Genomic DNA, 12,476 nt, shown 5'->3' on the forward strand with positions numbered 1-12,476 from the left:
ATGACCTAACTGGAGGGTCCCTTTAAACTCATTATGATTATCCACGTTGGGATTGGAACTGTATGGGTGACTTAACCTTCGGATGAGAACTGACCCCGGCCCTGAACATAAACCTTTTTTAGCCCTGCACTGTCTCCACCCAGCACAGCTGGCCATTCTGCACAGAGGAGCTGGTGGAAAAGTCTTAGAGCTCATGTCTAGACAAATTGAGGTGAGAGTAATTTATAACCGCAGCTCGGGGAAGAGACTTTATGCACTGATTATAGAGTTCACCAGTCTCTCATAAAGAAGTGTGGTGAGAGGGTGGTGGTTCCATGAACTATGATGCTACCCCTTCCCAAAGCCCCTACCCACCCAAGACTGAGAAGGGCCTCGTTTGGTGGGAGTTGTTTGTTTATTGTCCTCTTGCAGCACCCTTGGATACATGCCAAAAGGAGTGCTCACGTGATCTGTAGGGGTTGAATCACCCTCCATTCAGTGTGCTATACATAGATACAGTCCCACCTCCCGCATGCCTTATAGGGCACATACAGTATTACATACTGCCAATTACCACCAAGCAGGTCCATGTTAAAAGCTTCCTGGTGTGTGAATCGCTGAAGTGTTTCAAGTTAGTAATCTCTATAATCACTATAGCAGTAGCATATGTGGTGAGTGGGTGTGTGCATGGTGATGAGTGTAAGTGTGTGGTGTCAGTTGTGAGTGTGTGAGTGTGTGAGAAGAGTGTCAGTGTGTGCCTTAGTGTGTGCCTGTAGGCGTGTGTGCCTTAGTGTGTAGACACAAACATAGGCACAGACACACACACACACACACACACACACACACACACACACACACACACACACACACACACACACACACACACACACACACACACACACACACACACACACACACACACACACACACACACACACACACACACACACACACACACACACACACACACACACACACACACACACACACACACACACACACACACACACACAAACACACGATAACAGCAGCTAATGGGGATCCATAATAAATACCTGTGGATGAGCATAGAGTCCGTGCAGGTCGTGCAGTGGTAGCTGTCTATTGAACAGTCTTATGGCTTGGGGAAAGAAGCTGTCTCTGAGCCTTTTGGTCCGAGACCCAATGCTCCGGTACCGCCTGCCGGACAGGAGCAGAGAGAACAGTCCATGAGAAAAGAGAGAACAGTCCATGCTTTGCAATTGCAGTTGTGTCACGACTTTGGCAAAGCCTTTATGTATACAGTGCATAGAGGAAAGTATTCTGACCCTTTGATTTTTTCCACATTTTGTTATGTTACTGCCTTATTCTATAATGGATAAAAAAAATGTCCCTCATCAATCTACACACAATAGCCCATAATGACAATTTATTTATTTTTGCCCAAAAAATGTATAATAAAAAAATGAAATACGATATTTAAATAAGTATTTAGACCCTTTACTCAGTACTTTGTTGAAGCCCTTTTGGCAGCGATTACAGCCTCAAGTCTTCTTGGGTATGACGCTACAATCTTCGCACACCAGTATTTGGGGAGTTTCTCCCATTCATCTCTGCTGATCCTCTCAAGCTCTGTCAGGTTAGATGGGGAGTGTTGCTGCACAACTATTTTCAGGCCTCTCCAGAGATGCTCAATCGGGTTAAATTCCGGGCTCTGGCTGGGCCCCTCAAGGACATTCAGAGACTTGACCCGAAGCCACTCCTGAGTTGTCTTGGCTGTGTGCTTAGGGTCGTTGTCCCGTTGGAAGGTGAACCTTCACCCAAGTCTGAGGTCCTGAGTGCTCTGGAACAGGTTTTCTTCAAGGATCTCTCTGTACTTTGCTCCGTTCATCCCTCCCTCGATCCTTACTAATCTCCCAGTCCCTGCTACTGAAAAACATCCCCACAGCATGATGCTGCCGCCACCATGCTTCACCGTAGGGATGGTGCCAGGTTTCCTCCAGAAGTGATGCCAAAGAGTTCAACCTTGGTTTCATAACACCAGAGAATCTTGTTTCTCATGGTCTGAGAATCTTTAGGTGCCTTTTGGAAAACTCCAAGCAGTCATGCAGCCTTTTGTGCCTTTTACTGAGGAGTGGCTTCAGAGATGGTTGTAATTCTGGAAGGTTCTCCCATCTCCATAGAGGAACTCTGGAGCTCTGTCAGAATGACCATCGGGTTCTTGGTCACCTCCCTGACCAAGGCCCTTCTCCCCAGCTATAGGAAGAGGCCAGCTCTAGGAAGACTCTTGGTAGTTCCAAATTTCTGGTCGGAGGAAAAAAACAAACAATTTAATCAATTTTAGAATAAGGCTGTAACGTAACAAAATCTGGAAAAATTCAGGCGGTCTGAATACTTTCCAAATGCACTGTATAGTTTAAGATCTATGTTATAAATTACCTGGCAATGCACATTTTCCTTCTATAAATAAGCGGTTGAACCAGTCAGGTATCTGTACCCACTGCAAAGTATTAGGATCCTTATAACGACCGACCTTCAATAACAGACCAAAGGTTTAGGACACAGCCGATGATAGACAGAGGCATCGTGATGTTAACAACCTGTCAAATAGGCTTATCATGTTGACCGGACAGCTATGGATTCCAAAACACTTTGATGTTGACGTTCATCAAGCTGGTGGCTGGACAGTTGGTGACTCACTCTCTAAATATGTTCAAGGTGAGATGAAACCATAGAAACCAGAACAGTGAAACATCCAATGTCAGCAAAGATTTCACAAGAATTCATAGAATATTGGCTATTCCTGGATCAACACTGGAGTCCCCTGCTGCACTCCATTGTATGATTGACATATACATTATTTTCAGGATCATCCTTAGATATGAGCATACATACAGAGTGAACAAAACATTAGGAACACCTGCTCTTTCCATGACATAGACTTACCAGGTGAGTCTAGGTGAAAGCTATGATCCCTTATTGATTTCACCTGTTAAATCCACTTCAATCAGTGTAGATGAAAGGGAGGAGACAGGTTAAATAAGGATTTTTAAACCTTGAGACAATTGAGACATTGTGTATGTATGTCAGTGAATGGGCAAGACAAAAGATGGGGCTGATGGGGCTGTCTACAAAATGCACACCTTTTGCCAAGTTGGCAGACAGCATCCTTGTACTGATGATGGGGTGCCAGGTACCGCGTGCCTCCTGTGCATGGCGTGATGAGCCTCTTCTCAGAACAGCCTGGCCTGCCCTGGTCACAGTGAGCCCCATTGGTGGCAGCACTATGCTCTCATCAGGGGGGCAGAGACAGGGAGCAGATTGACACACCTGGATTACTGGACAGTGAACAGTGTGGGACTGGATCTCAGTCTGGATCCTCCAGGCCCAGTGGGAGATACACGCTCGGGCCGGCTGGATCCAGTTACTGCACGTGTGGCTAGGCCAGAATAGGAAGCCTACATCTAAATCAGGAGCCAGTAATCCTCAGTCCTTGCACAGGGAGCCTCCACCATGCCAGCTGCAATCACCAGTAACAGTGGCAGAAGTGTGAGACTGAATCGACAGCAGACATGAGGTCATTTATAGCAGGAAAGTTTCCATGTTAGAAAAAGTGATGAGAAAGCGTATCCATGGCTTCTCGATTTTCCCCCAACAACTGGTTGAGCCACACATTTAGGGCCCTGAATATATCCCCCTAGAGTCGGTTGACGCATCGGTGCATCCATCTAAGTAACATTTAAACAAAATCCCCATAAAAATCATTCAGTTTAAGCTAGAGATATCAGTTTTGCATTGGATGCGTCTCAATCTACCGCATCCGCCGATGTGGCATTTCCGCATCTGCGGTGAAAGGTGGCAGAGCTAGATTGGTCTTCTCACGAAAACGTCTGTAGCATCCAAACGGATACTACAAACTAGTATGACCACTCTATGGAAGTATGAGACTCTCACGAACACTATGGTGGTCTCAGTTTTGTTCCACGACACCCACAAGTGTCAGGGGACTCATCTCAAGCCAGTACAGTCGATGTGCCAACTTCAGTTTTTAGCATCTGAAGCATTTGGGCTACAAAGTGTCACGGGACTCCTCTGAAGGTAACCGGTACCGGTTTAAAACATTAATGGAAGTATGGAGGTAGTTTTGTGCCTACTCAAAAAAATTGTTAAATATATGTAAAAAATATATACAGTACCAGTCAAAAGTTTGGACACACCTACTCATTCAAGGGTTTTTCTTAATTTTTTTTTCTTTTTCTACATTGTAGAACAATAGCGAAGACATCAAATCTATGAAATAACACATATGGCATCATGTATTAACCGAAAAAGTGTTAAACAAATAAAAATATATTTTAGATTTTAGATTCTTCAAAGTAGCCACCCTTTGCCTTGATGACAGCTTTGCACACTCTTGGCATTCTCTCAACCAGCTTCACCTGGAATGCTTTTCCAACCATCTTGAAGGAGTTCCCACATATGGTGAGCACTTGTTGGTTGCCTTTCCTTCACTCTGCGGTCCAACTCATCCCTAACCATCTCAATTGTGTTGAGGTCGGGTGATTGTGGAGGCCAGGTCATCTGATGCAGCACTCCATTACTGTCCTTCTTGGTCAAATAGGCCTTACACAGCCTGGAGGTGTGTTGGGTCATTGCCCTGTTGAAAAGTAAATGATAGTCCCACTAAGTGCAAACCAGATGGGATGGTGTATCACTGCAGAATGCTGTTGTAGCCATGATGGTTAACTCTGCCTCACAGACAGTGTCACCAGCAAAGCACCTCCACACCATCACACCTCCTCATCCATGCTTCACGGTGGGAACTACATATGCAGAGATCATCCGTTAGCCTACTCTGCATCTCACAAATACACGGCGGTTGTAACCAAAAATCTCAAATTTGGACTTATCAGACCAAAGGACAGATTTCCACCAGTCTAATGTCCATTGGCGTGTTTCTTGGCCCAAACAAGTCTCTTCTTATTATTGGTGTACTTTAATAGTGGTTTCTGTGCAGCAATTCGACCATGAAGACCGGATGCACACAGTCTCCTCTGAATAGTTGATGTTGAGATGTGTCTGTTACTTGAACTCTGTGAAGCATTTATTTGGCCTGCAATCGGAGGTGCAGTTAACTCTAATGAACTTATCCTCTGTAAGCAGAGGTAACTCTGGGTCCTCCTTTCCTGTGGCAGTCAGTCCTCATGAGAGCCAGTTTCATCAAAGCTCTTGATTTGTTTTTGCTACTGAACTTGAAGAAACTTTCAAAGTTTTTGACATTTTCTGCATTGACTGACCTTCATGTCATAAAGTAATGATGGACTGTCGTTTCTCTTTGCTTATTTGAGCTGTTCTTGCCATAATATGGACTTGGTCTTTTACCAAATAGGGCTATCTTATGTATACCACACTTACCTTCTCACAATACAACTGATTGGCTCAAACGCATTAAGAAGGAAAGAAATTCCACAAATTACTTTTTAACAAGGCACACCTGTTAATTGAAATGCATTCCAAATGACTACCTCATGAAGCTGGTTGAGAGAATGTCAATAGTGTGTAAAGCTGTCATCAAGACAAAGGGTGGCTACTTTGAAGAATCTGAAATATAAAATATATTTTGATTTGTTTAACAATATTTTTGGTTACTACATGATTCCAAATGTGTTATTTCATAGTTTTGATATTTTCACTATTATTCTACAATGCAGAAAATAGTACAAATAAAGAAAAACCCTTGAATGAGTAGGTGTGTCCAAACTTTTGACTGGTACTGTATATACATATTTCCTGAGCTTTCTTATATCTCATAGATATAGGACAGACACTTCAAAACCTTATTCCTTATGATTTATTTTTGATTGTCTTTTTTTGCCATTTATGAATGTGTTACTCAATGCATTTCTGTGGGTGGTAGTAAAGGCCAAATAATTTGTTTATATTTCTTTTTCATACCTAAAGGGGTCCTATAACTCAAAATCAAAAACCTAAATGATCCATGGTATGACCATCTTAAAACAATTCCATATGTCATCTTAAATTAAACAGCATGATCATTACAAAGGTGCACCTTGTGCTGGGGACTATAAAAGGCCACTCTAAAACGTGCAGTTTTGTCCCATAAAACAATGCCACAGATGTCTCAAGTTTTGAGGGAGCGTGTAAATTGGCGTGCTGACTTCAGGAATGTCCACCAGAGCTAGTGCCAGATAATTGAATGTTAATTTCTCTACCATAAACTGCCTCCAACCGCAGACCACGTGTACCCACACCAGCCCAGGACCTCCACATCCAGCTTCTTCACCTGCGTGATCGTCTGAGTCGTGCCATTCATCCTCCACCATCACCTCAAGGTTTCATAAGGATAATGCACGGCCCCATGTCGCAAAGATCTGCACACAATTCCTGGAAGCTGAAAATGTCCCAGTTCTTCCATGGCCTGCATACTCACCAGATATGTCACCCATTGAGCATGTTTGGGATGCTCTGGATTGACGTGTAAGACAGTGTGTTCCAGTTCCCGCCAATATCCAGCCATTGAAGAGGAGTGGGACCATTCCACAGGCCACAATCAACAACCTGATCAACTCTATGCGAAGGAGACGTGTCGTGCTGCATGAGGTAAATGGTGGTCACACAAGATAATGACTGGTTTTGTAATCCACACATCTACTTTTTAAAGGTATCTGTGGACCAACAGATGCATATCAGTATTCCCAGTCATAGATTAGGTCCTAATGAATTTATTTATTATGGGGCAGCAGCGTAGCCTAGTGGTTAGAGCGTTGGACTAGTAACCGAAAGGTTGCAAGATCGAATCCCTGAGCTCACAAGGTGCAATCTGTCGTTCTGCCCCTGAACAAGGCAGTTAACCCACTGTTCCTAGGCCGTCATTGAAAATAAGAATTTGTTCTTAACTGACTTGCCTTGTAAAATAAATTTCAATTGACTGATTTGCTTGCTCAGGAATATCTTTGAAGTTGTGTTTTACATTTTTGATGTAAAGCCGAAATCAGTATGAAATGCTGGCATTTTTAAGCATACTTAATTATCGGAATATCACATACTCTCAAACGTTCTATTTTCGAATACTCAATCAGCTTAGTATTTGGAATGCAAGTACGCATATTCAGACACGGCCATCCTCTTTTCTGGTTTGAAGAGTTTACAGGATTGTAATAATCAGGGCCAAAGGTACCCTGGATATGTGACGATTTTCACAGCCCATGGAAGTGGTGACCGACAATTACACCTACATTTCTGTGTCTTCATTGTAGGCATCCACTATTGCAAAACATGGAGGCTACAAAGTTTGCTGTGCATCACATAATGTGGCACATTTCCATTGACTGCTTATCAGCGCTGCCCTCTATGCGTGTATTTGAACATGCTGTGGCAGGCATCCACAAACGGATGATCTGACAGCTTTCATGGCCTCTAATCTGAGCCTTGTTCCTAGCACGGACGGCAGACCACCCCAAACTAAATCGGGCTATTTGCTCTGCAAATGGGAGCGTCCGGCGTCCACCACCTGGCCCGAGATGTATGGCATGGCCATCATGGTTCCCATGCCTCTGGACTCTAGAGTTGCTGAGCCCTCAAGGCACAAGGACATAGTTTCCATGGGAATTGGTCAATATTTTCTTACAGAGAGAAGACCAAAATAGTGTTGCCCGGAAAAGTATCAATGATAAATTAATTTGTTTGACTTTCAGTGTTGCCTTTGCTTATTTTAAGTTAACAGGAAAGTTACATGTTTAACAGCACATAGAAAAATGAATTGTGTACTTTGGCTTGGATGCACTTCGATTGTGGACATTTTGCCTGAAAACTATTATAGGTAGGCTTATCATATGATGTGCTCAGACCCAGAGAAACTAAGACACACGTCTTCAAGAACACAAACAGTAGGCCTGCTGCTGCACCCATCACACAAGGAGGGCACCATGGGAATTTCAAGGCTATATTTAGTTGGGGCTCAGTTTTAAATAGCACCCTTTCTGTGTAAACGCACCAATCAATTTAAAAGTCAAGGCTCCAATGATTGTTGGAGAGTATTCCTTGAGGTAATTTAAGCTGAAAGAAAGAGAGTTAGAATTGTGACTATTTGTGGTCACAATTCAGGGCTGAAATATATCACCTTGACTTTCAAGGAGCTTCACTGGTACTCTGAAGTGTATGCCTATACCATGGTCTGAACAATGGTTTAGAGCAGGCTATTAGACATGAGCCTATGCTTAATACAGGGGTATATAGTTAATGCTAATTATGATCACATAGATTCATGCAGATGTGTAAATCCACTAGATAAAGCAGCTCCTACCACACAGATGGAACCCACCTAAAGATAGATGTAATTGAAAGTTGTTCACAAACTCACTCAAATCTCTCCTCAAAAGGATACAAATAGATAGCCTGTAAATCCCTTGGCTTCTTGAACTGGTTCACACACTGTCCTCAATGTCTCAGGCTGTCTTCAGAACAAATGGTACAGTCAAAGCCAAGGGCTTTATATGTCATCGAAAGGTGGAAAGGAGATTGCATTCCTTAATAATATAATGGTTATATGTAGATAATAAACGTTTAGAAAGACCAATGTTTGTTAGTGAACACTTTCACTTTCACACATTATTTTGAGTGTGTAAAGTGTAAAGTTGGCCAAACACTTGACTAGCCATACCTTTCCTTTATTACCACATAGCAGATATTAGAGAGTGAGAGTGCGTTATTTGTTCTGAGTTAAAGGTATTGAGGCCCTCTCCAAGCTAAGGTATACAGTGGCTTGCAAAAGTATTCACCCCCCCTTGGCATTTTTCTTATTTTGTTGCCTTACAACCTGGAATTAAAATGGATTTTTTGGGTGTTTGTATTATTTGATTTACACAACATGCCTAACACTTCGAAGATGCAAAATCTTTTTTTATTGTGAAACAAAGAAGAAATAAGTAAATAAAAACAAAAAAACTTGAGCGTGATCAACCCTGATCTGTTCTTCTCCACAACTTTGTCCCTGACCTGTTTGGAGAGCTCCTTGGTCTTCATGGTGCCGCTTGCTTAGTGGTGCCCCTTGCTTAGTGGTGTTGCAGACGCTGGTGCCTATCAGAACAGGTGTATGTACACTCAGATCATGTGACACTTAGATTGCACACAGGTGGAGTTTATTTAACAAATTATGTGACTTCTGAAGGTAATTGGTTGCACCAGATCTTATTTAGGGGCTTCATAGCAAAGGGGGTGAATACATATACACGCACAACTTCTCAGGTATTTGTTTTTGAATTTTTTTAAACAAGTAATTTTTAAAATTTCACTTCACCAATTTGGAATATTTTGTGTAGGTCTATTACATGAAACCCAAATACAATTACAGGTTGTAATGCAACAAAATAGGAAAAACGCCAAGGGGTATGAATACTTTTGCAAGGTACTGTATAATGGAGCAGAACAGTTGAACCTGGGAACTTACTGACCGTACATATCACCCTATTAACACCGCTCCCATAATAGTTTCCTATGACTGATAGCAAACCAATGTTAAAAGGCTTCCCGCTTTACAGAGCCAAAGCTGTTCCGAAGGGGATCATTAGTTTTATGTGTTTAGAATGTTTAGAATAGTGCTTTGTGTGCTCCCGTTGGAGACACGGGCCACAGTGAGGGGCTGTAGCTGCTGACAGTGACCAGGTATGAAGAATGCTACCCCGTGAGGGCCGCAGCAGTAAACAGGGCCAGCAGCTGTCCAGTCCACAGCCAGAGCAGGAGTGTCCGGACTTCACACGGAGGGGAGAGAGCCAGGGTGCAGGCCTGCTTGTCTGGGGATAGGGTTACCCGAGCCGGGCCTGCATCCATGGAAAATGAGGGTGGGGTGAAAGGCCAGCCGTGTGGGCATTTAATTTGTTGATGTTTGATTACACAATGGGGGCATGTGACTTAGTTTTACCCTGGGAATGGTTGGCATTCAGCAGCCAATGGATAGGAGAACGGCTAGTGATTAAAACAAGTAACATGCAGTATCTAACCTTTACAAACTTGTACCCACATCAAAGAACAATGGCATTCTGGACAATCTTCAGATGGCATCCTCTATAGCAAAGTGCTGACAAGACCATTTACCAGTCATCATTCCTACCTATGAAATTTCCATTAAGGAGAGGACACTGACATAAATGCAAAATATAAGATCCCGTGTCATGGTGGACACACAGGTCCATAATAACTGTGACAACTAACGGACTTATTGAAACTTACCTCAAGACTAATCCCTCCTTAATCTCTGACACAATATCCATGTAGTGTGTGCCCTTACCAACACTGCTCCCACCATGGAGGATCAGCCTGCAGGGGCTCTCGCCCCTGTGACCTCCTCTTATTGTCACACCGTTGGGGCATATCTCTGGCATACCGTTCCTCGTTAGTAGCTGTGGAGGTTGCATGACAGGAATTAATTCAACTGAGGAGCCAGCGGGCAAAAGATTGGATGGTAAAAAAAAGGGGGAAGCAAGCTACGTGACCTAATTATGTAACACAAATAGAATCTCCAGCTGGAGTTTGACCTATTGCAGGCCAGCAGGTTGGGGCTGCGCTGTCTTCAGTCATGCACCTGCCAAGAGAGCTTTTCAAGGAAACACAGAGGTTATGTAAAATATACACACCTATCAATAGCCAAGCTGACAAGACTTATTAGTCCTATTAAAGATGACAACCACACACAGTCAATCTCTGCCCTGCAGCCATCCATGCTTACCAAACCTCCTCCTCAGCTCTGCACTTCAATCATCACGTCTACTGTTTACCAGAGGACAGAGAGACCAACCTATGAAAGGTCATATGAAGAGTTGATTTGAGAACGTAAAGTTCCTACTACCAGTTTAGAATTAGTTGCCTGTCACGTCCTGACCAGAAAAGGGGTTATTTGTTATTGTAGTTTGGTCAGGACGTGGCAGGGGGTGTTTGTTTAGAGTGTTTCGGGGTTTGTTGGGCTATGTTATTATGTAAGAGGGGTGTTTGTTTAGAGTGTTCCGGGGTTTTTGGTCTATGTTCTAGGTTAGTGTTTTTCTATGTTCAGTGTAGTTTTTCCACTTCTATGTTTAGGGTTTGTTGATTGACCTTCAATTGGAGGCAGCTGTTCCTCGTTGCCTCTGATTGAAGGTCCTATGTATAGGGGTGTTTGTGCTATGGGGGTTTGTGGGTAGTTGTCTCCTGTTTTGTGTCTGTGCACCTGACAGGACTGTTTTATGTCGTTCGTTGTTTTTGTATATGTGATTTGTTTGTTTTTCCTTCTTTTAAATTTAATAAAGAAGATGAGTATACACGTTCCCGCTGCACCTTGGTCCAATCATTACGACGCCCGTTACATTGCCATTAGGGATGAAATAATGCATGATATTATGAAGAGACAGATATTATTAGGCCAAATAGTTAGTTATTAAATGAGTTATGTTCATTACTCTAAATACAATGTCATAGTATTGACTACTTTAGATTCAAATCATATAAGAAATGATCATTGATTGGTTATTATTGTTTATACAATGGGTGGTTTGGAATTCCCATTGCTAGAGTCAATCCTGCCCATGATATACTAGACAATATACACATGGCCACTAGAGTCTGGACTAGACAGACAGGCAGAAATCCCTTATAAAAGTCAGGGTAGGAGTCGAGAAACCTGCCTAAAGCAATACGATATTACAGAGAACAAGTTAATTATCTTAAATCCTGGAAAAGATTTGTAATGTTGAGCTTCTTGTTCATGTAATTCTTGCTCGTGTTGGGTTTTTGTGCTAGCGCCCAATTGACTCCTTGAAGGAGAGTTCTCCTTGTCGGAGTTTACCCAGAATGCACCGCACGGCCCATTGACAACATACGGGCAATGTATACGGTGGGTGTTAATAGGATTCCAATTACATGTTATGTCGGTGGTTGTCTACTCCACAGGACTGACGCAGCGGGTGGCGCAGTGGTCTAAGGCACTGCATCTCAGCACAAGTGGTGTCACTGTAGTCCTTGGTTTGAATCCAGGCTGCAACACATCTGGCTGTGATTGGGAGGCGCGTAATTGGTCCAGCGTCATCCAGGTTTGGCCAGGGTAGGCCGTCATTGTAAATAAGAATTTGTTCTTAAGTGACTTGCCTCGTTAAATAAAGGTAAAAAAAAAGATTGCTTAAGTAATTACCATTTTACTATGTAAATAACTGTGCTACAAAAAAAGTACTACACAAGTATGATATATTCAATATCTGAACATGCGAATGATCTAAATCAAAGCTTTACCCTCTGTAGTTATACTGAACAAAAATATAAACACAACATATAAAGTGTTGGTCCCATGTTTCATGAGCTGAAATAAAAGATCTCAGAAATGTTCCATACTCACAAAAAGCTTATTTCTCTCAAATTCTGTACACACATTTGTTTACATCCCTGTTAGTGAGCATTTCTTCTTTGCCAAGATAATCCATCCACATGACAGGTGTGGTATATCAAGAAGCGGATAAAAAAAAAGCAGAATTTAAAATCAA

Source organism: Salmo salar, chromosome ssa06, assembly GCF_905237065.1.
Source record: "Salmo salar chromosome ssa06, Ssal_v3.1, whole genome shotgun sequence".
NCBI lineage: Eukaryota > Metazoa > Chordata > Actinopteri > Salmoniformes > Salmonidae > Salmo > Salmo salar.